This window comes from Pygoscelis adeliae, unplaced genomic scaffold (assembly GCF_000699105.1).
Source record: "Pygoscelis adeliae isolate BGI_AS28 unplaced genomic scaffold, ASM69910v1 Scaffold392, whole genome shotgun sequence".
Classification (NCBI taxonomy): domain Eukaryota; kingdom Metazoa; phylum Chordata; class Aves; order Sphenisciformes; family Spheniscidae; genus Pygoscelis; species Pygoscelis adeliae.
The window spans coordinates 650,436-673,853 of NW_008824293.1; the positions used below are offsets into that span (position 1 = coordinate 650,436).

At 38.4% G+C, this 23,418-nt stretch overlaps 1 protein-coding gene across 6 annotated transcripts in view; it reads right to left on the reverse strand.

The window, feature by feature from the left end:
- LYRM9 (LYR motif containing 9) overlaps nt 1-23,418 on the reverse strand; it is a 61,658-nt gene that overhangs the window by 26,630 nt on the left and 11,610 nt on the right. For 4 of the 6 annotated variants that reach the window (XM_009318804.1, XM_009318800.1, XM_009318801.1 and 1 more), the window contains exon 2: nt 20,328-20,402. The gene's annotated coding sequence lies outside the window, so the exon portion shown is untranslated. Of the gene's footprint in view, nt 1-5,410; nt 5,503-20,327; nt 20,403-23,418 lie in introns of all 6 variants that reach the window. The other 2 variants (XM_009318803.1, XM_009318802.1) reach the window with 1 other exon arrangement.

Below are 23,418 nucleotides of genomic sequence, written 5' to 3' on the forward strand. Positions count from 1 at the left end.
GGGTAAGGAAAGAGATGACTGTCTTAAGGAAGTACTTAACATGGTTGCTATCTCATGAGCTGATGATGTAAATTATTAAAACTAATTCTAAGATATACAACAGGCTTAATAGGCATAAACCTTTGAAGAACATGTCAGGATCCCTTTCCTGCTTATTTATACCAACATCTTTCCTTACCCTGAAATGGGTTCTCTGTAGTTCAGTTGTGACTTTATTCAAAATCACTTTAGCAACGCTTTCAACAAGCAAAGCCCTTTCCCCAAAGTATTAGAGTATATAGATTTACGACAAACGGTACCAAAACAAATGCTGATCACAGTAACTGACTCCCTAGTGAAAAATACCCATAAAAGCTACCAAGATCCCAATTTGACCTTCATAACCAATATGCCACATTTTTGTGATTGCAATGAGCTGAAGGATCTGTGTATGGTGCTGTTTACCCCGATTCTGTTATTAACATTATAAAAAAAACCTAACCAACCAAAAAAAGGCTGTTGGACCCCAAGCTCTGTAAACACCACTATAATGGCTGTGATGACTTTCCACTGGAGCTAATACATCACAGTTTGTCAACTACCTGCAAAAGATTCAGCTTGGTCACTTCCTTAATTAATCATAGGTTAATGACTACCTATTCAGGGGATCTTGGAAAGAAAAGTAGACAAAGACCATTCCCAAGATGGATAAATGGGTGATGCCAATGTCAAATACGGCAATTGGAAATCCTGTGTTTTGTATTGTGCTGGTAATGCCCCATCCAGTGCAAAATGGACTAATATACATCATGGAAAGACAAAATTTAACATTTAAGGTAACAATCAAACCAAAGTTATTACTAAAGACTGGAATAAAGATCTTAGGGACTGAAATGGTATAACATTTAGGAAAGATTCCATAGACAAAATGCAAAAAGTGGCATTTCTGATTTTTAGTTACAGGTAACTCAGAAGTACATGATGTTGACTGGAGCAAGTTTTCAAACACCCCCTTCTCTCAACACTGTTGAGTACGATATCATGATGTCTTGTGGGCAAGAAAATCTTAATTAGTTGGCTCCTGGATTCTGTCATCATAACCTTTACCCTCCGCCAGTTAACTACTCCTCCCACAACTGACATGCCATAAGGAAGATAAATCTGCACCAGCCTCTGACAGGTCAGCGATGTGCCAGTAAAGCTCACTCATGCCTGAAGAATTCCATCTTTCTCTAGTATCTAAAACTGACCAGTGGTTTTCTGCACTTCAAGCTTCATGGGGTGTGTCTGCTTTTGAATACTTGATATGTTCTATCAGTAAAGTACGAGATGAGGTAAGACTTCACAATCAAAGTGATCCCTCCTGAGAATTATTCACAGCCAAAATATGGTTTCCATTAGCTTTCACGAACAATTAGAAAACCATTCTTCCATCATGAGGGCAGTAAGTTGGCTCTGTACTACTGCTGCAATCTTTTCATTCTGCTTGTTTGATTCCAGTTCTGTTTTTTCTTATTTGTTTAATAAAAGCCATTTGGCCTCACGCACTACAGGAATTGGATACTGTCCAAAAAAATATGTAGGGCAGAAAGATGTTACAAAAATTCAGAAATATAGACCAAGAGCTGACTTTTCAAAATGGCTTCAGTCTGACTGGTCCAATTGCTAGCACACTTTCCAAGTGCACAGGATGTGCTAATTATGGCTTTACCTAAAAAGTTCAGCTTAAAATACAGATCAGAATATCCCCAGACTTCAAAATGTTCATCTCTTGTTTTCTTCCAATCTTTCTCTAAAATATAATTTCTTTTTGCAATGAAACCTATGCTGGGCATCAGCTCCATGCATTTTTTGGTTTGGATTCATTTCACTTTGGCATCTGAGTACAGGAGGTGATTATACTCTCAACAGTCAGTAGAGAGATCCCTGCATTCCCCCCTCCAACCAGTAGAAAGATAAGCAACTCCAAAATGTGACTCGAATGATATATAGACTGAATTACTCCCTGTCCTTCTCTCCATTGAACACAGGAGTAGCAAAACAAGAATTATAATATAGATCCTGCAGTTACAAGCCTAAATTAGGTAGGATGATTCCAAGTCTGTGTCCTATTTTGAAAATAGAAATATAATCATAGAATGGTTTGGCTTGGAAGGGACCTTTAAATATCATCTAGTGCAACCCCCTTGCTATGGGCAGGGACATCTTTCAATAGATCAGGTTGCTCAAAGCCCCATCAGGTCAGATGGGGCTTTGAACACTTTCAATGATGGGGCAATAATATATAATATAATATCAAATAAAATAAGAGTTTGTTTCAGAGTGGCTCTCAGTTTTGTTTTGGCATACTGGACACCTCATGGCATAACACCTCATCTGACTTACTTCCCAAGTGTTGAAGGCCTCAACAGGTACCTCAAGCAGGTATATGTACATGTTATTTTTCTAACTGCAACACGGGGTTCAATCCTAGGGCTTCTCTTCCAGCAGAGAGCACTGAGGGCATATTTCCAGCAAACACCTTTCATTCCACCCTTGACATTTCTCTCAGCACTAACTTCTTTCCTTGACTTCTCTTCTAAAGTTGTTTTCTTAGGAACCCTTCTAATACAAATGGACTTTCAAAATAGATTCTGGTACCCTCCTTCAGTTTCTTCCTAGCACTCAGTTCAGTGATATCTCTGTATATCCCTACTACGTGTCAGTGAGAACACAAATGAAACTTTGAAAATTGTCTTGTTTGTTATGCAAATGCCTTTGCTTTTGCTTTCCTGTTTAGGATATTTAGTTTCACCTGACACCTGGCTCTTTCTCCCCTACTATTTAAATTAAACTTTGAGCCTTCAACTGGTATTACCTTTTTAATTAAGTATTTTGGGGTTGCGAATTTATACCATACGTTGTAAGAAACACTTACTATACAAACATCATGCTAAATCCCCTCCTTCAGTTTTCCCCTGGCATTTAGTACTGCAGGTGACAAAACTGAGAATGATATATGTAGACTGAGTAATATTCCTGACACATACTGATAGTTCAAGGGATTCCGTCCCAACAATATTCAATTTTAGAAGGAGATGCCAATGTTTGTCTTTTTCAGAGGAACTGGGATGTAAGGATTTTATTTTATTTTTTGATCAATATCTAGATTTACTTTTCTTTTATAACAAGTAGTTAAAAAATACAGTAACATACATGTTGCCTTTCTTTGGTAGCCTTGAATTTTTTTACCATATGAAATTACACAGGGGAAGCAAGACCTTTTCAGTAAAGTTTGGATGTCCTCTGTGTATCTAACTCTGTATTTCTCTGTTTTACCAATATATTTGAACAAGAACTGCCTGAACAGATACAGTTATAAAAAGAAAAATGAAAAACAAAACAGCTACAAGGCATGCCATAATAAAAAAAAAGCCATGTTAATGGCCCAGTAATTGTCAAGGTGCTTTATCTGTCAGTCATTTAAAGCCTGATTAATCAAGTCACTTTTCTAAAGAATAAAGCGCCTTCTAGAGTCTGTTACAAAAAATTACTGAAGCTTAAGGATTACTATTTAGAGGTGTTGCACCAGCAGACATCTATCTAGCTTTTTTATATATTTCTGAATCTTCTATTACCATATCCTGAGTGTCTCCCAGTGTCTGATATAGACACGAGAACACCACTCTGAGACTGTAGACTGCTCTCATCAATAGGAAATGAGGCACAGAAATTAACTGACTAGACCAGCTTCACACAGGCTATCTTTGGCTCCAACCAGTGTTTTCCTTTTCTCCTTCTTTCAGTGGCAGTTGTACATATTCTACAACTCTGAAAGACAAGCTTTAATACAGCTAGTTTTTTGTTTAGAACCCAAATGGCTACATGTTGAGTTGGGCAATTCACATATAAGAATATCTGAAGCCATCTGACCTCTTTGCTGTGCCCCACAGCTCATGACTTGACATGGGGAGCAATGCTAACATGGTCAGAGGACAAAGGCCTGCCACATGTTACAGAAATGGTCCATGAGGAAAAAACTGTGCCTTGAAGGTGAATGCTTGAGACACGCTGCCTCGCCAGACTAATGCAAAGGCTGGGCATGCATCATTACTATACAGTTAGACTAAATGCCACACTTGGAATACATGGCACTTTTGTTCTTAAAACAGTCTAGTCTCCTGTGAGTACAGTGTCTCAAAATACTAAAGCAGTCCAATAACCACAGGAAAAGCGGATATTTGAAAAGGGATGAACTCTATAAAAATCCCAGCTTAAATTGCTTTTGCCATCATCATCATTTTTGCATTCTCCATACAGAAGAGAGGGTTTTTTTATCTTTCATGTAATATGCACAAATGTAGATTAAGAACACTAAGACAAAAATGGACCCATTCCATAACCCCGAGTGTAGACAAAACTTGGGATCTGGATACTATATCGCAAAGTAAGCTTTCCTGAAATAAAATAAGAAAAAAAAATTGTATCTGAAACATCGCAATTCCCTTATTTAATGAAAAGCATTTATGGAAGGAAAAAATTGCTACAGTAGTAAGTCATTCTTCTTGAAATGATAAATCCACATACATGTTAAAGATATGAGATGAAGAGCTTCATTTACGTAAGTGATAGGGCACTGTAATCACTTACTGTGACTTACCAACACATAAGTAGTGTGGCAAATGAACAGAATATAAAGACCATCTGTGCACCTAGATGTAAGCTAACCCCTCACTCCACTATGTGGCAGATTAAAATATGTCCTGGGTCTATACTCAACTCTCTGAACTCAGTGCAAATTAGAACTGGGCATAGGATTCAACTTGTTACTTACACAGAACCCATAGGAATGCTTTTTTATCATCCAGTACAGAAATCTAGAGTATGCAGTTGGATTAAAGTTCATCTGAACCTAAATTTAACTTTACACAGAGTTTTTTTGGGCTAGATCCTTAGCTGGTAAGAATTGGTATAGTTCCACTGACCCTAAGAACCTGACCCTGTATTTCACATATTCCCACTAAATACAGTGAAACATCCCAATTCAATACAGATCCCAAAATACACTTTGGGACTAGAGCCAATTTGTTGTGTTGTTTCTAGGCTTTGATGTGTAAACTCATCGTATGTCATTGTGCTCTAATTAAACCTAAGTGGTGCAATAGATTTCCTGTCACAAAAGCAAAGATCCCTCATGTGTTGGGAATGTATAGGACAGCTTGCTTCAGCATAAAGAAAATAAGCTATGGGAGAGAGCAAGAAACCAGAGTCACGTAAACATATGAATATGGCAGGATTAAACTGATCAATGGAATTGAAAATGTTGTTTCACTGTAGATAATTAGGAATTTTCCACTGCAGTAATTTTTCATAGGAAAATGATGAGCTGTTGAATCCAAATCATGTGACAAATACATTTACACTGATGAATTTCAGAAAAAAAATCCTTTACCTTAACACAAATACTGGACTTTCTAATTGACTTGAAGATTGAAGTTTTCACCAGGTCTAGTTATCAAACGTATACTGTACGAGGTTCCCATACTGAAAGAAAAAAAACATATCCTGAGTTCTGACAGATTCATAGCTGCAAAAATGCTACAAATTTTGTGACATGGGTAAGTGTCATAGGGAAGTTTATCACTAAAGATCTGTATTTTTCTGAGCGTGTAACTTCAGTGTTTGCAGTATCATTTCTGGTGAAAACTTCACTGGAAATCTACCATAGCACATGGAAAACTTGATGGCTATTTTGGTAAAATGGCTGTTTAGTGAGAAATAATCTTATGACCTGACCCACTATTAAGTTCTAAGATACTGGGGCACTGTATGAGTACAAGTCAGTGAGTAGATCCTGCAAACAAGTAAGGCTAAACTCTGCACTTGTACACCCCACGACATTGGAGAATTTGCATAGTTACTACTCTAATTTGCCCCCTTACTTGGCACAAAAAGGACAATGAAGCATAGTAAGAATATGCACTATTGCCTTTTGTTCTAAAAACACCCCCCCTCAAATCCCACAAATGTTACCATTTTTATCTGCCAAGAAAAAACCCTCGACCTCACAAAATCTGGCTGTAATCCTGACTAATAATGTAAATCTCCTTCTGATAACTTAAATATCATGCATAGCACAACAAACAAACTATCTAAACCGAGAACTGTTGAGTCAGAAATAAAATAAGTGCTAATTGTGCTTTTCTGGAATGGATGACTGTATAATGTCCTAATCAGAAGGCTGAAATCACATTTGCATTTAGATAAAGCCCTGTTTAAAAAGAGACAAGTATAAAAGGAGACACTGAGACTATTGTGGCATTTCTCTGCATTGCATAATCATTTACATTCCTGATAATGATATTCAGATAGTGAAGCAAAGGCTGACCAAAGCCAATTAATCTCGCACTCTGCATTAGCAAGCTTGTCAATTGACTCAGTGTATAGCTGAACCCATGATGATACTGATATGACACTATGTCACTGCTCTCAGATGGTTTTTTCTTCTGCTATTGTGACTGTTTTTCAAGCAAATCCCTACGGTTCAACAGTCAGAATCTCAGTCCCTCCAGACTAGAGTTAAACAGCCACCAAAGCTGGGCTTCGGAGACTGGAAGTGTTAATTAAAGGACTGAAGGAGTTACTGGAGCTGTTGCTGTTTACAGGTTGGCTCCCCCTTCCCTCTCTTCCCCCCAGTATACAGGCTGGAGATGTGTTTTCTTATCAGTCCAAGGCATTACATCTTTAGAAGTCTAACTCAGGAATTTATGATTCCCTATGCTAGTCAAACCTCATAAAGTATTGATTTTACAGTATACTAGTAAAGTAGTATTATGTCCATTTTTAACAATGAGGAACCAAGACAGGCCTGGATTTGACTCACTTAATCTGGCCACTTAACTGATATAGAGCTAGCCTGGAACACTGCCTTGCCAGCTCACTGTAGTCAGGTGAGACGCATACTCACTTCCACAGGGCAACAAAGATACTAAGGTGTTGAATACCAACCACAAAGTAGTATTCAGCAGAATGGAGCTGGGTTCCCACAGACTGCCTCAGCATTGCGACCACTGAACCATCTTTCGTGATAAACTTATCTTTACAGTCGGGTTCTCTGCTGGGGAATGCATTGCCATTGACCATTGCATCCCACACAAAGCCAAGCACACAAAAGTTGGAGGGAAAAGAAACTAGAAATGGAGAGAGAGAACTGTCTGATACTATTTTTTTACCGTTGGCTCTGTGTTACTGAAGGTACCTGTGGGATCCAAAAGCTGGTACCAGTGTTTGCAGCTGGCTCCAGGCTCTTGCTCCAGATTGTCTGTTACGCAAGTTGATCACATCACATGTTCAAGAAAAAACTCCTCAAAAAACCCCAAACAACAAAACCCATACCATCTCCCGGGGTGTTAGTAGGCTGTGTTTGGACTCAATCATAAAAATCGCTGAGAAGTACAGAGTGAATTTTGCAAATTAGGATTAAGTAAACAAACCCTGTAAAAAAATTAATAAAAAAAACAAATGCAAAGCATCTATTGAGTAGCATTAGTTTAGTTTTAATTAGGAAGATGCTTCAGAATATTCCCAGCAGTATAAGTACTCATAAAACAGCAGAGAAAGACTTTTTTCAAACCTATGTATGATTTTAGGCATCTTGGGAATTCGGTATTGAACTTGGAACATCTTACACAGTTATCTTATCTAAGGTGCCAAAATTATTTGTCTTCCTTGAAGTGTCCAATAGCAGACTCCGCAAGAAAAAAATTACTAGTGAACTTACTATTAAAAATTCATAGCCAAATTCTGTAACCTGACTCATTATGCCTTCACTGGACCTGCTTTTATTCGTACGAATGCAGATTCCAAAAGTGGTATTTGTGCAAAGTGAGATGGTAAAACTTTCTGCACAGGAAAGTAATAATCAAACTGCCAAAATAAGAATGAATTGGAAGCCTCTTGAAACCTCTTTAACCACAAAACATCTTGGTTCATGTTTTGACATGAGTCCAGGAAGACACCCAAGTGGACTGCTGCTACTCAGAAGGATTCTTGCTCTTTTTGGCTACATTAGTGTACGAATCCCTTGAAAGGAGGACAGGTTCCCAGCTGGTAAATATAGGAACAGCCTATGACTCTGGGCTCTAACTTCTTAAATGCACTTACAACTTATTGCAGCAGAGTGGCAGACCTTACCGGTTTCAGCAAACTGCTGTCTCTGGTTATTACACTGTAATGTATTTTCTTTATTCCCTAGTAGGTCACAGGAGAGTGACTAGTGCACTGTGTTCAAGGCCAGCTCTATGGGTTCTGCTGCCCTAGGCAAACCAGCAAAAGTCTGTCCCTACCAAGTCACATTCACTCATAGAGCTACCGAATATTTTGCAGCCCTGGGCAATGGCTTGCACTGTAGATATACCCCTTCTCGTGTATGGGTGAGCATGTACAATGCTCTAGTCACTTTCTAATAAACACATCTCTCCAGCATGCTGGGCTTTTATTAAGATCTGCTGTTTTGATGTGATTACTTCTGACGAGCTGTGACCTGTCATTGTTGTGGATTTTGTCCTTTCTAAATATGATCTGTAAAGTCCTATTGCATGAATGATGATAGCCAGTCTTGTTCTGTTCACTTCTATTTCTGTTCTTCTCTGCTTTATGCTTTGCTTGATGCATGAGGCAGAGAAGCAGTGTCAAATAACAGGGCAACAGCAGTACATTTTGGGGGCACAGCCCCGCAGTGTAAAGTTAGCTTTACACAATATTACTAGAGCATACAGGGTATTAAGAATTGGCTAAATGACAGATCTCAAAGATCTGTTTGTTGACAAGGAATCACCATTGGTTGGACATCCTTCATGCAGTTCTATAGCATCATCAACACTATCAGCAGTTGCCTCCCTGCAAATATAAAGTTATAATTGGTAAAACTTGGGGATGACAAAGATTGCTAGAGCTGTACATAATGACAACAGGGCAATCAGATAATGTGGTAAATTTCTGGATAAGCTGGGTCCAAAGTTGTGCTTTAATACACCTGAAGATCATACAAACAACTCAGAGTGCAGGTTATACCTACACAATAGGGAATCATAACCTAGAAGGAATAGTTCTGAAAAAAACTAGATAGTCATACTGAACAAGAAACTGAACATCAGCTCCCAGTGAGCTGCTGTGCAAAACAAAAAGATTGATAGAGTGATCCCTAAATGTATAAACAAGGAAACTATGAATAAAAGGAAAGAAGTAACTTTACCTCTGAAAGTGGAATAGAGCTCCATTTTATTTTGTACATCCACAGTTTTAAAAAAAAGATATGGGCTGCTACCATCATAGCAATTCATCCAGCCCTCAACCTGCTACTGAAAGTCCATTGTAAAAGACAAAAAGGAAAGAGCTGCACACAGTTGAACTGTCCTGGCAACCAGCATGCAGCCTAGGACCCATAAGGCACAGGTGTGCTAGTCCAACACAAGTTGTCTGACTTAATGCAGAGTTTCCTGGGTCAAGTTTTAATACCACATTACACAGAATCAAACTGTATAATCTAGTTTCTTTCTGGTCTCAAACCCTGAAAACATAGGAAGGTGCTGAACAAAGATCTGAGCACACCTGGTAGCCTAGCATGCTCAGCTCAGCACAAGATCTCTGTTTTCAGGTTCTGAGCAGCACAGTTTTCTTACCAATCAAATGTAGATTATATTTTGTATTTGCACTCACTTTATGATCTCTTTACTGCTGGTATGGTGTAAAGCAACTTTAAGGCAACTGGAAATCAGATCTATAATGTCTTTTTTCTTAGGGTCTGAGTAAAAGCTTAAAAGATCTGTATGGTAAGGGAAAACTGAATATAGATGTAAATCAACAGGATTATAAAAAAGGCACAAAAGCTCTAGGGTTTGGGCATAAAGAAACATCAAATTCTTGTCACGAAGACTACTTATATAAATTAACCAAAGCCACAGGGCAAAAGTTTTACCTTACACTCTGGTATCATGAAGCAGAGACATGCAATACATCAAACACAGCAAATAAAACATTGAGACTTTTGCAATCTAACACCAGTGAGGAAACATACGGCCCACACTGAAGCCAGATTACCCTGTTCTGGATAATTAATAAGTATGCTCAGACTAATTAGAGTAATGTTCTTTGGAGCATGCTCACTAAATGTCAAGTTCCAGCAGCAATGGGAGGATAGGAACCTCCCAGGTTTAGGTGCAATTCAAACTTCTCTACTTACTCTTTTCTCCTGACAATGACTTCTCCTGGCTGAAAGAAAACTCTGAAAGGCACAGTCTCAAAAGAACTTTTTCTTTCCAGCTGTAAACTGCTCAGTTCAACTGCTGTCAACATGAATTTTGTTCTCAGTGGCCAAATCTGTAAGTATTTACCTTTGAGATCATGCCTGAATATGAATTGAGTTATATCTTGGTGCCATCAGCTTTAAAACAACGCTGCCTGTTCATTCCTTCCTTTCTTGTAAATATTGTATTTTGAAATGTTCCAGTGCTTAGTTCCAGTATAGCAATTTTGGTTCTCCCTACTACTTTATGATAGTTAGTATCACAACTTTCTGGCTGGGCTTATATCACCTTCCAATACTTTTTGAATCTTCAAATTTTTGAAAAAATTCCAATTGGGCACAATACAAGCTACCACAAATTTTGTTAAAGGACGGATATCCAGTTGGCAGCATAAGGTATGAAAGTTCTTTTAGAGGGTGCAAACATGCCGTCTTTGATTAATGAAAACATTAATTCTGTGAACTATGGGTTATATAAGCATGGGAAGAATAGTAAGTCTAACATAAGGCTTTGTCATGGTTCCTAACTCGATTCAGGAAGAACTGGAACTGGTTGAAGTTTATTTTACCTTTATGCTTTAAGATGAGCTCATTTTGCTCATGCAATCCAACTTTTTTTTTTTTTTTAAAAAGGCAAGAGGGTAAAAGCACATAAATCAAACAAGCAGCTATCACTTAGTGCAGAAAGGGCTCTACTTCAGAAAGTAGAAGTACAAAAGTTCAATAGAAGGACAAAGTCAAAGGAAGGTAAAGAGTCAGAATTTTAAAAAAAGCATGGATCACAGTGACTTCTTTTGCTGTTGACTAAAGATTAATAAAAAACTGTTGTTGTTTTTTTAAACCAAGAATGCCTAACATATACCTCTTAACATTCCTTTAGTGCAAACATCTCATCCAGCCCTCAAGGGAATAAAACCTGCAGTATAACAGGGCTTTCCAGTATGACATCTCATTTTACTTATCTAACACAGCACATCCTTTCCAGTCCTAACTATACACACATAATCCCTAGACTAATGACGATGGTACTTGTACAATGCCCTGGTATCTACACTTCACCCTGTAATCGTCCTTTCCAATTTACATTATCCTTTACAGCAGCATCAAGAACAACTTGCTGTCTCATTATTTCAAATCCACACCTGCTGAAATTTAGCATCTTCCAATTCTTTGCTCTCAATCCAAGTAATAATCTGAGCCAAAACTTTCCCTGTCATAAATCCTGTCTGTGGTGGAATTACACCATGAATGAATTTGGCCCATCACACCTTGAGCAAAATACATGCCTGTTCATGGGAGAAATGTTTTTAAGCAGCAGTATTACAGAACATTTAAATCTAGGAGTCCTTAGCCTCTTAAGGGGGATTTTAACTTGTACAGTTCACTAATCAGGGATTGTTACCATACCAACAGCTAATCATGAGGGCAGATGCCCGCCATATCTTAGGAACATTTCTAAGGTCTTAAAGCCATACCTGAAGTTTTCCCAAAAACTTTATGTCACTCTCTATGGCCTAGCCTAGCTCAAAGAGAATCTGTTTCATAAGAAAAACAAAGGAAAAGTCTGGCTAGCAACAAGCTTATTGCAAAGAAAGAGTTCCCAGACCAGCAACTGGTTTTTGAAAAAGGACTTCTAACCCTGGAAAACCTCTGCTGGCTGCAACGGGATGCCACAAGAGAGAGCTCCTCACAAAGCCAGCCGCTGTATGAGACTTATACATTTCTCCATGTTTGGGATGGTGAAAGAGCTATATGTCCCCCCGATTCCTTCAGGGACCATTCTCTTCTACATAAGATACTGTTATTTTTTAGAAAGTTAAGATATTCTTTTGATATGGAAAGAAAAATGTTGAAGGAACTCCACATCGTCCAGGAAATCAGTACCTGGCTCCAGAAACAGCTACTTAACTATTGATTCCAATGCTTCATGATTCGACCCAATTAAAAGAGGGAAGTAATTAAAACTACAGCTGACAGTGATGGCAGATGTTGCCTAGTGTAATGTATTTAAATTGCAGGCCTACACATTCCTTGAGCACAGGACTAAATGTGTTGTTGCCTACATTAGCTCAGTCCTTGTTGTTTCTCTCCTATTTGGATTTAATATAGGCTTCCAAAAGGAAAACAAACTGTATGCTGGAAGAGGACAGTTTCGTAAATTCTAGATAGTTTTCGAAAGTCTGCCGATAGATCAGACTTCTAACAATATCAACAGGCTAGCACAGCTCCACTGACTTTAGCAAACCTGCAGTCATTTATAGTACAGGATCTGACCTCCCAGGAAGATAATTCTCCCTGCGGTGCTAAAAGGGCATCTGCGTACCCCAGCACACCCTGTGTGGAAGAAGGCTGTTTGTCATCTATTTTCATGGCAAAGTCACGGACATGATTTAGATGAGAATAGAAAGCTTATGTTGAGAATTTCCATGTTAGTAATACAACTTTCCTCCTCCTCCCCCATCATCACCTAGATTTAAGTTAACATCAGTTAATGTAGTAAGATGAAAAAACAAATATTTTTTGAAAAAATTCTTACAAATTTGAGAACTGTAGCAGTATCTACAGTTTAAAGCCACTGTTGTCTGTTGCTTAGAGCAGACAACCATCTCCTGATTAGTAACACTGTGTTATACATTATATCATTAGCAATATTGTATCGCACCTTTTTAAAACAAAAGGTTATCTTATTTCTTTCCAGCCTGATACCACCTGAACCTAGGATCAGAATGTCAGCAGCAGACTCACTTTCACTTTGTCTGAGAATCTTGTAAGCAGTTTTCAAGCAAGACAGTTTTATCCATCTTCTGCAGTCTGTCCCAGACAATTCATCCATTGTTAAATAATCCTTACCATATACAGAACTCAAATCAAGTATAAAAGCAAACCAAGTATCTTTAGCCCTACTTTCTCCAAAAAGACACAGAGAAATAAATTAAATAATATTCTTCATCTTCCACATAGCACATCAATAGCAGAACCAAAAATAGATCCTGGATATCACGTTGGCCAGATGAAAAAATCTTACAACTGGGACATGATTTCTTCAAATTTTCACTTCCCCCCCATCTTTTGGATATTTTTGTCATCAGGCCAGAATGATATACAAGAAAAACACTCTATAGAACTCTGCAGGGCATTTGTTTTCAGAGGTACAGAGCTTGCTTTTAATTGATTACACACAATGCACCAATTATATTGAGTAACTGATTTATAGCTCTGGCTGAGATGAAGTTAGGGGAAAAAAGTTTGTTTGATTGTCTATAGAGTTAAGTTCAAGCCAAAATTCTTCATCTGAGTGTCCAGCTCAGAGCTCTTGCTTTAATAGATTAAAACAAACATGCTGCACTTTGCAGAAAGCGGGAGTTGGATCTCAATTTTAGGCCTTGGCACTAAAGGCAAAAGCTTGCTTTTACCCTTGGCAAAGGCAGAGTTCTTAGCATCCCAGCGCAGAGATCCACTGCAATACATCGAGACACCAGTGATTCAGATATCCCATCACACTACGCCTAGACCATGGATACACAAGCAGAGACAACCCTAGCCTCTTGGATCTCCAAGAGGGAAAATATCTGAGAAAAGAAACTGTGGTCCAGAAAATTAAGCGGCTTGTGCAAAGTCACACAATGAGTCAATAGCACAGCTAGGAATAGAAACCATATCTTCTGATTCTAAAACTACCAGCTTATACAAGGAATCGTGCTAATGATTGTCTCTTACACAGTGATTCACAATAGCATCCCTAATTCAAAAAAGCTATCCTGTGAATCTTTGGAACCTATATCTTAATTCTTTTTGATGTATGTCAGCTAAACCAGGTTCAATATTCTCTATATATCTGAATTTTTATTAATGAACATTCTATCCTTCTAGTTTCGACTGAATGGCTCTGGGGTAATTAAAATATTTCTTCTAAAGTTCCTCAATGTTGATACAGAATGCCACCGCGTTCTTTTCCCTTTGCAGCAGACAGCACATTTATCAACACCCGCCTGAGTGAACGACTGCGGCAAGACAGTTCTTCTGACTGGCAAAAGCACTTGATGGAAATGGAGCTGCCTTAGGTTTCATCCATGATTCAGATTTGTTTACGTTTTGTGAACCTCAGGAAAAGGGGGATAAAAGCTTTGGTTCAATTGAAGTCATGTTGTTAACCTCCAGTGCTAATAATTAACTCAATTATGCTGAATTAATTTGACGTAATTATCGGTGATGGCGCAAAGACAGTGGCCCAGAGAAAGTTTGAGAGACAGGAGGAACAGAAGTCTTAACAATACAAAATACCCCATAAATAGCATCTTTTTTTGCCAGAATGAGTCAAAGACACAAAATGAGTTCATTACAGTCATCTGGCTTCACTCAACCCTCCAAATTACCCCAATACCCAGACAAATAACTGTGAAATCCAGCAAGTGAACTAGAATTAAAACATGCCGTGACGAATTTGACACAGCACTCAGCAGAAGTGTCTTCCCCATCCTATTATCTAAACAATACAGATTTAATAATATATTTAAGACATCCACAATGCTTTTCCTTTAACTGAAGACATTAATTAAGAAGATTTTCCTGTTGTAGTGTTGTCAGTTGGGTGGTTTTTTGATGAACAATCTGGAGAATGCTTATGGAGTCTTTTCATTTGATCTGCAGTTTTTATCTAGTATTTTCAGACTTATTCAGTTCAAAACAAACAAACCCCAACTATAAAAACAAACATCTATCTTTTTTCTTCCCCATTGAATATTTCTGTGATTTGCTTTGAAAAAGTATAATAGAAATGCATTCTTTGCTATGAAAATACACATACTTTACCAAGGCATTTTTTAATTCTCATGTACTAAAAAATGTCAGAGGAAAAAAAAAATCAGATGTGATTGCCTTAAGCATTGGGAAGTGGGTTAAACTGAAAATGAAAAATAAGAAGTTCTATGCAAATTAATGCTTTAAGTATCACCAGAATCTTTACAGGACTCCCTCACCTCCTCCCTCCACTCCTGGAGGAAGCACACCTAGACTCTGTTACGCTTCCATTTACAGTCTAGTCAGATGCCACAGACAAGGGATGCATTTACCAAAAAAAAAAAATCACAAAAGACAGAACACCAAATACTGCAGCTAAGTCAAAGACACAAGCCTCTTACTGCTCAGGCTAGAAGCTGGCAGTATTATGCCTCTCTTCCCATTTGTGGACCTGCGCGCCTTGAGTGCACAGACTACCACACACTGCAGTTTTGTGTGTAAAGCCTGAGGTAAATCTTTCATTGCCTTGTTTCCATCAAGCTTCATTGTGTAGATGGATTTAGCACCATGGCTTGTTATTTTTCTGCTGTAAAGAATTTAAAAATTAAGAGTTTAGATTACAGCCTCACTATATTTAATATTTTACAGTCCTGGAGGACTAGTAATATCTAACCATGAAGAGTTGGGTGCCTTTGCCTGTCTAGCTTCAGCCTGAAAAACTACTTGACTTACATTTGTCATAATGCTGTAAATATACAAGCTTCTAAGCTTCTACTGCATTTTTATTATCCTTTCTGACAAGAATAAAAAAATATTACCTCTAACATCACCAATTACTTCTGAAGAGAGAATCCAAGTGCTTAGCTGTAAGAAATTAATACTATTTTTCTAATTTGATAAGTAGGTGCTGCTAGCACACCTACAGATCACATCCACACCAAGAGTTCTGATGATTCTCAAACACAGCTGATCTTTCAGAACTCAGTTTAATTGCCATCAGGCTCTGATCAGACTCATCATTTCAAAGCAAGTTGTATTACATGCATAATTTATGCATTTGATTTCAATAGATCATTTTCTGCCCAGTTCTGAAAGGGCAAAAAGTGTCTTCCATGGGGAAGCTGCTAACATTTTCTGAAGAACCAAACTGACTTTTCTCAAGAACAATTTTTTAAAATATTATTTGTGAAGAGACACTACACTGTAAAGTAAATTTAGCGTGATGGATTGTTTGAAGTCTCCTACATTTATTTGGACAGCAGCTGCTACTGTAAATTTTCTCTATGCCTATTTACCACAATCTATTTAGTTTTAGTTTAGTGCGCTGAGAGTTATTGCTGGAAGTAGTTAAAAGAAATAAACTGAAATAGTGTATGTTGCCATACATGAATTCATGTCCAACATTAGAATCTTGATATTGTATCTGTATTGGTACTCAATTTGAAGGACTTCATTTTTCTACCACAGTTTCTCCAGGCAAATGCCACTGAAGGCAACAATAAAGTCACTAGCCCAAGTTCTTGGCTAGTGTAAATCAGCACATTTCTATTGAACCACAAAAACATACGTTTGCTGGCAATCTGAATGACTGGGCTTGAGTTTTGATTGTAGCGAGTTTCTCCAAAGTTACCTAGGAGTAACTGCATTGTTCAAGGCAACTGTCTGTTACAGATGGACAACACCACTCCTGCAATGCAAGACCCTTTAAGGTTTAATTCATACTTAAAGATATTTTGAGTATAAGTATGTTATATTAGCACTCTGAAGGCCTACTAGGCTATAGAATTTAATACACTATACAAAGCACCTGAAAAATCATTATTTTTTCATATATTTCCACTGTGGTTTAAGTAAATTTTGCTAGATGCGATTCACAAATTTTATATGTGCCCTCCCAGGTTTTTTCCCTTCAACATTTTTGCTTAATTAGGTACAGTCTTCCTTTAACTTTACTACTATTTGTTCGGTTACCCCACTAGAGAAAAAGGGAACCCAAAATCTCATCTAGTAAGGTACAACCCTACAAATTGCATGCAAAAATAACAGAGAACAAACCACTTTATTTCTGTTTATGGATCCTACACAGAAAACACTTAGAATTCTTCAGGTTGACCCAGAAGCCAGAAGAAATACTTCCAACATTAGCAAATTCAACCATCATGTAAACAGGCACAAAGAATTGAATAAAGCTGAGCCCTTTTGCAGCATATTGATTTTAGGCTTGGGAATTTGACAATGTTTTGAGAAGAAAAAAATCTAATGAACAATCCCTACATCAAGGCAGCATATAGTAACAGATAAGTAAATGAGAATAAAGCTGTGTGGTATTTAGGGCAATTCCTGCAAGTGACTGGATTAAGCTGAGACATCCAAGTCAGTAAAGACGAGTCATTAAAATTTTTTTCAGTCAAAATAAGTCAAGTTGGGAAGCAATCAACAAGTTCAGCTTTGAGACCTGAAGGGGAGATAATCACAAAGGAAAGGGCAGGTGGCATGCCCTGCAACAAGCTGGAGGGAAGCATGGGTATAACTTTTTTAGCCAGCACAGAAGGAACAAGAGGAGATGTATGTGGTCTAACATATTCTAAAATCACTTCACACCAATCTGACAATGCAAAGGGTGTTTGCGTAAATGAGTAGTTCATCAGCTTTTCCCTGACACCACCCCACGCCTCCACCTAGAACTCCCTCTTCTCACACCCCCAGCCCTGCTTTTCATTTCTGTCGTCACAGACTTGATTCTTCCTTTCATGGATTTTTGCTTGAAAAAGCATCACTGCCTCAATTGTCTATTTTCAGCCTGTATTTAAGAAAACCCTTTGGTTCCATTTGTAGCCACATCCTGTCTCAGCCTCCCCCTCTTTTTGTTCCTAAATATAAGGCTGATGCAATTTGATGTGACATGACAAAATAGCACATTTGCATCGGCAGAAACTTTCTCTCAACAGCAGTAATTAAGGGAGTAGATGAGACATTGCTAAAATTGGTGTTTATTTAGCCTGAAATAAAAGGCTTAAAGAGGACTTCAGAGGGATGTCCAAGTGTGTCACGAACATGACATTCATCGATGAGTGCCTTCTTTTACATGCTTCCTTACTGCAAAAGCAAATGGTTGTTCAGACAATGTAATCGATTTAAAGAGATTAAAAAAACAGATTTCTGTAGACCATATTCCTAACCAGTGAAAATCATTTAATGTGTTTCTCTGGATTATAAATGGTACCAAGACACTTGTGGTTACACATAAGACAAGGTCATTGAATCTCTAACTTCAGAGTACAGGCTCTCTCAAACTGAATATGAGAGAACTGAGAGCTCATTGACTACAGTGAAAATTAGGTGCTTAAATACCTTAATTTTTTTGAGCTGAGATGCATCAGCAGCAGACAGGTACTCACCTTCACCTACAATGTAGATTTTTGTTAATTGTCAAAGACAGGAATTCAGAAATGGCAGCCCAGGGCTCTGAATACTATGAATTCAACAGCATATACAGCAGATTAAAAACACGTATCTACAAAACTTACAAAATAATTTACTGTGATTGGTTTTGCTGAATGGATACACTGCAAATACTTGACAGGATCAGATACTGAGCTTCCTGCACTGTATTCCATTATGGATGACAACAATAGAAGGCAGTGGTGGGAGGGAGAGCAACGTTTGAAAGTTGAGAGTTTTTTCTTGATTTTTAGAAAGTAAGTTCAGTTTACTTATCCATGTGAAGAATTCACAGAAAGGTCTGATGGATGTTCCATAGGTCAAAGGATTTAACAGACATAATATGCTTTCAAGTGAAACTTCCTGCTCTCGGGAGAATCTTCCTTCTCTTCTTGTTCACATGAGGCTATTCTTTTAAATCCATTTGTGATTGGCACTACCACTCTGCTTAAAACTGGCAGACCACTCTTTGAGCAGGCTCACTTCCATCCTAACACAGATGGCATCAATAATAGGGCAGGCCAGAAAAAAATCAGTTTGCATATTATGCTTCAGTGTTTATGGGTCAGATTACCATTCAAAGCCATCAAAATGGCAACCCATATGTGATGTGTCTGCCATTGGAACTAAAGTGATACACTATCATAATCTTAACATGGTTGGTTAGAAAAAGTTTGATTAACCATTAATTAACCTCTGATATTTAAAAGTAAAAAGATAGTTTACTTTCCAACAAAATTGACTTTGACAAATCAAGAAAATAGCTTTAGTGAACCAAAAAGGAAAAGACATTATCACATCTTCATCCCTGAACAACTGTATCGGCAAGGCTCTCTTGGCAGAAGATAATTTAGCATCTATGCCAAATATTCACTTAATAAGTGAGCCAGGTGCAGATGTTGGCTATGTAATTTGTTCTAATTTCTTTGTTCTACAAGCCAGAAAATTGTTCCCACAGCTTTGGGGAAAAAATGGGGGTATGAAGAGCTCTTTGCATGTTTTCACTGGTGCAAGAATATCAACTGTTTTAAAGACTCTTGTAGAAATAAGAATGTGTCGTTAGCAACATGCATAACTATTAATTATAGAATCAGCAGAGAGCTGTGTCCTAAGGATACTAAAGGGATGCTGAAACAAGGTCAAACCCATGGCATTCTGTTTCCAGCCTCCTACCCACATTCTGCCTCCCTGCAGTAGCCTACCAGATACAATTGCTGGATTCCATGTACTATGGGGGGTATTATCCCAGATGCTCCAGAAGCCACACTTCTATATTTACAGGGTTTAAAGCATGCAAGTCTGCTCCTGTGAGAAGTCTGTTAAACAGCAAAGATGTATTTTAAGTCTCCTGCTATGTTATCATGGCACCTGAAATTCAAACAACTGTTATGCTAAATAACAGCCAGGGCCACCACCCTGTGTTATTACCAATGGGAAAATTTTTCATTCACAAGTTTTATCACCCCTCTGACTTCTCTACATGATATTCTGGTAAAGATACTATACTGATACTTCAGGTGTTTATTCTCAACCAAATACAAAACACACAGCAACAGCAGACTCCCTCCACCATCCTGAGATTACTGATCCAGTTGTAGTCCTGATAGAAGTATGAAAATATTGTTTCCTTTGGTATCTTTACTGGCAATTTGCAATTAGGATTCTGCTACTGCATTTATCAGCATGGCTGGAATGGAGACAGGGGTGTTCCTGAATACAAAATGCTGTTTAGAAATATCTCCTGCAAAAATGTACAGTCATTTAACAAATCTGCACCAACTTCATTTCTACCATTTGTTTGCAATTTTGGCATTTTCACCTTTTTTCCCCTACTTGAGGCAAATAGGCTCCTAACAATTTCCATAAAACAAACAAAAAAATCACTTACAGCATTCAGCACAAGGGAACTTTAATTATCTTCAGAGATTAGGTCTGTCGAAGCCCAACAGCAAGCAAGAGAGACCTGCAGAGAAGAATCAATTTTCATTATCTGTTTCTCCTCAACTCACTACTTAAAGTACCATCAATAAAGAAGTGCAGAGAAGCCCATCTATAGCACATTATATCAGTACGTAAGCTTTCACTTTTGTCTAACTAATTACATTAAACATGAATTCATGGTCTTGATAGGAATAGGTTATTGCTTTCAGTAATCTACTCAGAAAACACTTTTTAATAAATATACACTACAAAAAGAATAAGTAGAGAGAAATTGCAAAGCACTGAGTGGAACTGAACCTTCAGTGTTACCTGTTAAGAGTTTCTGAAGGTAAGAAAGCATTTAACTACTTTGAAAGGACATAGTTTCTAGTATTCAGAACTCTGTACAATGACATAATAATTTCAGAGATTTACATATTTGTCAGAGAGCAGAACGTTGCTTTGGAAAAAAACATATCAACAATAGGACAGCCCGGTAGCTCCCCAGTAAAATTTAAGAAGTATTAGGCCTGGATGGTTATTTGGCTTTCTATTCCTACTGCCATAGTGGTGCAATCTTATCTCAAAATGCCCAACTATACTTCTGCAGGAAGAAGCAAAGGGAATAATTTCTTGAACAATACCCTACTTACAGTACCGACCTTCACTTTCAAAAAATCATCTCCAAGAAAGCTGCAGAAAACTAGGAATTACTTCCCTGAGAGTTATTATTTTAACTGAAAATAAACAATGCACAACACAAAGTAGCACATTTTCACAGCTCTAGCAGACAAACAACATCTGAGAATCTTCCCTTTTACTGTATTTTTTAACACATTTTAACAGCATGTCACACTGCTTCAGAGGTGCACCTTGGTGTAGTTTCTGGATGACTCTCATTTGGCCCCTAACAGGAGAATTCAGGCTTCTGTTTTCCACCTGTCTGTCTAATCTTTTGGGGAATCTACATGAACTTACTCCCCCTTCCATTGTGTTTTGCCCTGACAAAAAACTGCTTTTGACCCATGAGACAATTGACTCCATACAAGAAACTCCTGCTTTATCGAATACTTAATTGTACAGTGAGTAAAGAAAATCATAGAATCATTAAGGTTGGAAGAGACCTCTAAGATCGAGTCCAACCGTCAAGCCAACACCACCATGCCCACTAAACCATGTCCCTAAGCGCCTCATCTACCCGTCTTTTAAATACCTCCAGGGATGGTGACTCAGCCACTTCCCTGGGCAGCCTGTTCCAAGGTTTAACCACTCCTTCAGTAAAGAAATTTTTCCTCATGTCCAATCTAAACCTCCCCTGGCGCAACTTGAGGCCATTTCCTCTCATCCTATCGCTTGTTACTTGGGAGAAGAGACCGACCCCCACCTCGCTACAGCCTCCTTTCAGGGAGTTGTAGAGAGCGATGAGGTCTCCCCTCAGCCTCCTTTTCTCCAGGCTAAACAACCCCAGTTCCCTCAGCCGCTCCTCATCAGACTTGTTCTCCAGACCCCTCACCAGCCTCGTTGCCCTTCTCTGGACACGCTCCAGCACCTCAACGTCCTTCTTGTAGTGAGGGGCCCAAAACTGAACACAGTATTCGAGGTGCGGCCTCACCAGGGCCGAGTACAGGGGCACGATCACTTCCCTACTCCTGCTGGCCACACCATTTCTGATACAGGCCAGGATGCCATTGGCCTTCTTGGCCGCCTGGGCACACTGCCGGCTCATGTTCAGCCGGCTGTCGACCAACACCCCCAGGTCCTTTTCCGCCAGGCAGCTTTCCAGCCAGTTCTCTTTCAACCAGTTCTCTAAAGTCAACACTAATTCCTTTATTTAGAACTTATGATTAAGTTTGTTGAAGTCAAAAGAATGGATTGCTCTGACTATCCAAAGACATCTGGATCAGGTCTTATCTCAGATCATCTGGTACTTCACAGAAGCTTTCAGAAACCACTTGAAACAGGAGTCCTGGAAGATAACAATGACAGAAGAATCTGAACTGATCTATTATGCCTCCCTTTGAAAGATGCAAGTCTTTGAAAAATCTAAGGCAAAATTCTGAACTACATTTACAAACATGCAGATCAAAGATAACTGTTGTCATGGGTGATTTTTTTTCCCAGGTATTAATAGTATCATAGCTTGGCGACACATGATGGTTGACAACAGCTTGGGATATGCAATTTTTGATACCTAATTTAGGCACTCATAATTGCCCTCTGAAGGCACACAGTTACATTGGGAACATGGGTTCCAAGAATTAAGCATTCAAAAATCACACTTTGGTTATGTTCACAGGATATGCTTTGTTTGCAGCTAAGGCCTACGTATCCTTTTCTTGCAAGACATCTGAGGCAAAGCCTTTGTCATCTATTCACACAATTAACACTGCCATCCAGATTCTCATCAGTCTGCATCTTGAGCATCCAGTGCCCTTTTCTTTGGATTCAGTGTTGTCCTACTGTTGTTCATCTATGCTATAAAATGTTTTCCTAATTCATCGTTTCACCTTAATCAGGCTCTCTTTGCATTCCCTTACTGCTTCTCCCTTTTATTACATAAACAGAAGTTACTTTACTTTCATTGCCAAGTTCTTGATAGCTCATTCTCTCCTTACTCATCTCTAACACCAAGATGTGGAATTCTGCCTCTAATTAGCCTGTACTACTAACTTCCACCATTTACTTGTAAAATTTTTACTGTAACAACTATCTCAAAGCTCTCTTCCATGCTGTTCCCATGCTACGGAGGAATGCTCTGCAAACATCCACTAACCCACTTCCATGTTCCACTTCAAACTCTTCCTTAAGCTTATACATTGTCCTGATGCCTCAAGAATTTTAAGAGCCAACTGTTACAATTAAAAAGACTAAATGTTTCCCTTTTGCTGGAATAATCATCTGAAACACAGATTATGCTAAGATAAAACACACTGGCAAGATCACATGAAGGTCTTGTCATATCATGATGCACACAGGTAAACTTCCCATAGGAGGTGATGTAAAACAAGGATCTAGAAGAACAGATTCAACTTGAACTAAAAGCCAATCCTAAGTCCACT